Source organism: Durio zibethinus, chromosome 20 (assembly GCF_047325235.1).
Source record: "Durio zibethinus cultivar Kanyao isolate XHJ-2024 chromosome 20, ASM4732523v1, whole genome shotgun sequence".
In the NCBI taxonomy this organism is placed as follows: domain Eukaryota; kingdom Viridiplantae; phylum Streptophyta; class Magnoliopsida; order Malvales; family Malvaceae; genus Durio; species Durio zibethinus.
In genome coordinates, this window is record NC_143181.1 from 8,456,507 (window position 1) to 8,462,506 (window position 6,000).

Genomic DNA, 6,000 nt, shown 5'->3' on the forward strand with positions numbered 1-6,000 from the left:
TTTTTGGTAGAAAAAATTGTCCCTAACCCTTTTTTCTCTCCTCTTTCTGTTTTTAGTCTTAGTTTTTGCTAAAACTTGTCTTAAAGTCCTAGATTTAAGCTTAAAGGTTGCAGTTTCCAACCCTTTAAATACTTTGTTTTTGCTATTCCATTGGCCACCAAGTCCAATTATATTCATTATCTTGTCATAACCTTCATCTTTTCTAAAAATCAAGCCCCAAAACAAACTCAAACTAAAAACCTTTTTTTTTTGGTATTTTTTTATCACTGCTTTTCCCTTTCTCAGGGAATGTGTTTTTTTTTTTTTTTTTGGGTGATGTTATGGTTTGTGTGTGTCTAGGTGGGATGTTATAAAGGATTTGGGTGGGTGAATGGTTTTTTTTTTTTTTTTTGGGATTATTTTTCTATTATATTTGAGTTTGATATATGTTTTTAATTTTGGGTTAATTAATGTTGAGCTTTAAAATTTTTAAAATTTTGGTTTAATTTTCTATTATATTTAAGTTTAATTTATGTTTTTTAATTTGAGTTATTTGATATTGAGTTTAAGAATGTTAGAGAATTTTTATTGAAATTTAAAAAATTTTAAATTTTTTATTTTAATTTCTATTTCATCACCGACACTTTCATAGACTGCAGAGCTCGGCTTTGGTACCACCACCAGTGGTCATGGTTCCTTTCATTCTCCATTTTTCTCGTGTCCAATATTTTGATACAAAATACCCTTAATACCCTTAATAATTATAATAATATAAACAATACCTCAAATGAACAGTAAAATTACTGATGTGACAGAAAAATTAAGAATTAATCTGCAATGGACTACTTATATATATATATATATATATATATGATTGCTTGATATTAAGTTATTAACTTTCAACTAGCTCAAACTCATTATTTGATAATTTAGAAAAATCTCTAAAGTTATTATTCTTTCATGCAAAACATAAACAAGGTAATTTTGATTGATTAATAATAAAATAATTGAATTTTAGCTAAATTAGAGCATTCATTTTGCAAACAAGCACATATGATGCTCAATCTTGTATTTTTTTAGAGGTCAGTTTTCATTTGACTTGTTTATGCTCAATCAATCTAATTGATTTGTTTTTACTTCTTTCAAAAATAAAAGGAAAAAAATTGTTTTTGACTACAAAAATAAAATAATATTTGAAAATTTATACTTTGAATTTTCTTAACAATAAAATATATGATTTTACTTTTAAATAAAAAAATGATATATTTGAATTAACATTTACTCATTTTTATCATCCACTCTTATTTTATATACTAAAATATTCTGAAAATAAAAAAAATGCAAATTACAAACTAAAAATCAATTAGAAATTTAGAACCTTAGCAAATGATTTCAAATCTTACATATAGGCCAACATTCATATAGTTTGTTGGTAAAATGTAAATGCTTAATTTTAGTGAGATTCAAATCTTGATAATTACAAATAAAAAAAAAAAATCTTCCATACAAGAATAGCTTAGAAGTTGTAAACGTTATTTGACTCTACTTGTTTCTTCAACAAAATGTGGAAGGGCTTGGCATCAATTTCTATAAATATCATTTTCTCCATTAAGGGTATTTATTTATTTATTCATCCATCTTTCACCTTTTTTTTGCCTTATCTTGTGGTTTTGGACTTTGTAGTTATTCTTGAAGGTAAATTTTTTTTTTGCTAGTGTAAATTAAATTAAACTAATCTTTTTGTTTATAAAAAAAAATCTTACCATTTAAATAAAAAAAATATTACCATTGTCATAAAATATATTTTATATATTGTGAAAGCAATCTTAAAATATAGTTTGTGATTCTTTCAATAATTTATACATAATTATAACATCAAATAAAAAAAATTAATTTCTCAATCATCCATATATCACCTTTATATTCATGCCACCTCTATACATACTAATGACAATTAATTATATATTCTCTAAGATTAAGTCAAATTTAAGGATAATTAAATTAAATAACACTGTTCTGAGATATCCAATTATAATAAATAAATATATTCCTTTAAATATTATTAGCATCATAAAGCTATATATAGCCACTATTATTAATTAATTAAGCATTGTTTTAGGTTTCTATGATTTTGATTTGATTTTATATTAAATTTGTATAATTATATTTTAAGTTATTAATTGATTATTTAATAATTTTTTATATACGAATGTAATATTTAATTATGATTATAATTTCTCTTGTATTTATGATTTTATAAAAAAAAAAATTGTATAATTACTTATAAGTTGAAAAAATTGTGTATTACTATTAATAAATTTGATGACATTTGTTACTTATATTATATCTTATTAGATAACATGTAAAATTTCAAAATGTTGTACAACTTGTACCCTTTTTTTTTGTGCTTTTAAAAAGTAAAATTAAAAGTTTATTCAAACAGTAAATGAAAAGATGGTTGGTTTTAACACCTAAATTCCCATCTACATTGAAAGTTTTTGGATTCTATGTGCGTTATAACCTAGTCATATCGTAACGAGTATATGATTGAGGCTGTTTGGTTATTGAAATTTTAGATTTTTGGAGGAAGTGTAATAGAGACAAAATGCAATATCCGAAATTATTTTTTACTTTTAAGATATTTTGTATTTAAATTTATTTATTTGATTAAAAAATTAATATATATTAATTTTTGTATAATTATTATAATTTTTTTGATATATATAATGATAATTTTTCATTTTATTTTATTAATAATAAATATTCAAATGGCAAATGATGTCTTTAACACCAAAAAAAGATAAATATTTTATTTAATTATTATTTTTATTTATAAAATATCATTAATTAAGATATTTGTCACCTTTTTTAGTAACAAAAATTGATAAAAAAAATTGTTAAAAAAATCAATTAATGCGTATGTCACTTTTTTTTATTATGAAAAAATTTAAAAATAATCTTTTAATTTATTTATAAAAGGATCATTTAATATATTTTTGTACAGAAAATACCTTAAATAAATTATTTATGTGCATATAAAATAATTATTTAACAGAAAACACCTTAAATAATTTTTTTATTTTTTCAAATTATGAACCATTTAATAATTATCTTTTAAAATATAAAAAGATTATTTACGGTATTTTTGCACAGAAGTCTTAAATAATATTTTTATAAAAATATAAATCTTAAGTCCTAAACTATAAAAGAATTATTTAAGATATTTTCTGTATAGAAACACCTTATATACAAAAACGCCTTAAATAATCTATTTATAAAAATATAAAAAAATTATTTAAGGTATTTTTTGTATAAAATATATCTTCAATAATCATTTTATAAAAATATTAACCCTAAATTCTAAAATATAAAATGATTATTTAAGGTGTTTTCTATTAAAAAATGCTTTAAATAATCAATTTATAAAATATAAAACAATTAATTTAAGGTATTTTTGTACAAAAAAATGTCTTAAATAATTTATTAAAAATATAAAAAGATTATTTAAAGAATTTTCTGTACAAAAAAGCCTTAAATAATTTTTTTATAAAAATATTAACTCTAAATCCTAAACCCTAAAATATAAAAAAAAATTATTTAAGACGTTTTTTGTACAAAGCTTAAATAATTTTTTTATAAAAATATTAACTCTAAATCCTAAACCCTAAAATATAAAAAAAAAATTATTTAAGACGTTTTTTGTACAAAGCTTAAATAATTTATTTATAAAAATAAAAAATAATTATTTAAGGTATTTTTTCATGTCAAACGCCTTAATTGTAATATAAAAAAAATTTTCTATATAAAAACTTACAATTGAGTTTTAATCACTTTCAATCATACTTTTTAAAAGGATGACATTTATTTTATAAATTTTTATTTAGGTCAAATTTAAAAATAAGATAATTTTTTTTCTTAAAATCCTAAAATACTACAGGGAGAAATGGATTTTTAATTTCGAGATTTTGGATATTGTTGATAATTTATTACTTTTTCTCGTAATCAAAATACTCTGAGCTACACATTAAAAATTAAATATCCACCATCAAATTTTCAAACAAAAAATTTATGAATTCCTTCAAACCAAATATCACTTGAGGTGTAAATGAGTTTTCTGTTAAAAAGTCTACTTTCACTACAACTTTGATGTTAAAAAAGGCTAAAATTTTTTAGTTTTACATTTAAAATGTTGGATTTTGCAAAGCTAAACCAAAGATACTAAGAGATATCTCAAATGTTTGCGTTCAAAAATATTTTTAAAAGATAAAATTATTTTTTATTTTGATAACTTTAAATTTTTATTATTTTACATATATATTTTTTAATTTTTTATAATAATATTAAATATTTAAATTTTAAACTTTAAATAATTTTTTTTCAAACTGAGTTAAACCAAATCGCAACAATGATACTAAATTAGACTTAAGTAAGATATTAGTGATACAAATGTATGTGCCAGTGAAAATATTTCCTTGCAAAGTCATTCTGTAATCAACAAGCCATCCATTTAACTCACCAAAAATAAAGGTTGGCTGGTCCATAAATATATATATATATATATATATATATATAAATATAAAGGAGATATTAATTTATATCAGTGTAAAATTAAAAAATTTTATATTTTTTTTTAACTATTGATTTTAATATATAGATACAAGGGATGAGAGAAATAAGTGAAAAAAAATAGCTTAATTTCATCCTCAAATTTATTGAAATTAATGATTAAAAAATATATATAATAAGATTTAAAACTTTTTTTGTATTATTTGATCCCACCATATATATATGTATGAGAAATTATTTGAAATATTGGCAATAAAATTTTTTAATTCCACAAATAAGGTTAAGATAATGACACATATCTCACTTATTTTTAAATTAATTTTTTAAATATATAAAAAATATATATTACCATTTTAATTTCACTTATGGAATTAAAAAACTCTACTTACAATATATCAAATAATTTATCTCGCTTGCTCTCTCTCTCTCTCTCTCTATATATATATATATATATAAAGAAGTTGGTCTTATATAAGATATATAACAGCCCTCTCTATGCATAAAATTAAACATCAAAATAATTCATTTTTGTATGTTAAAAACATTTACATACAAAAATTTATTTAACATTAATATTTAATGAATTTATAGTCATATCAAAATATAACAACTAAATTTATTTATTTTAGAAGCAAGGCCGAAATTGGGAAACATGAAAAGGAAATTTTGTAAGTGTTTGAGATCGAAATTTATTTTTTGCATGAATTTATCTTTTTCTGAGAGGTAGATAAATTATTTAAAATAAATAAAATATTTAACAATTAAATTTACTTTATTCATTTAAAAGTCATACAAAAAAATGTTTAAAGTTAAAAGCAGTTTTTTTTTTTTTTATCGTTATATTCATAATCAAGTATTATATTTATATAATTAATTAATTAATTAACAAATTGATGTAATTAAACTACAATTATTAAATAATCAACCAACAAACTGTAACATAATTAAATAACCAAATTCATGTACAACAAAACTTGAACTTAAACCTTAGAACTCTAGAATTTTCTCCTTACCACTAAACATTGACAATATAAATTTTGTAAAGAGAGAGAGAGTTGATGTTGAATGAAATTTTGTCCCAATACTTTCAAAATTCCAAATCTTACATGTTAATATAAGACTCTACTTGAGTTGGAATATATTTTTATCTGTTTACTTTTATACTTTAACTTTATAATTCAGTTATTAAATAAAAATGAAACAAAAATTTACATTTAATTAATAATTGCAAAGGGCTAGAAACTATACCACTATTTCAAACAGAATGCTTCGATCCAGAACTAAAATTATGTATATTTGTAATATTTATTCATCAAAGTCAAAACCTTTTTACATATTGTTTAGTAATCTTGTTTTAAAATATTATTTAGTAATCTTTAATAATGAAAAAAACAAAAAAAGGAAATCAAATTGGGTTGAAGGCTCCAAGAAAAAGCAGGTCCAAATATAAAACTA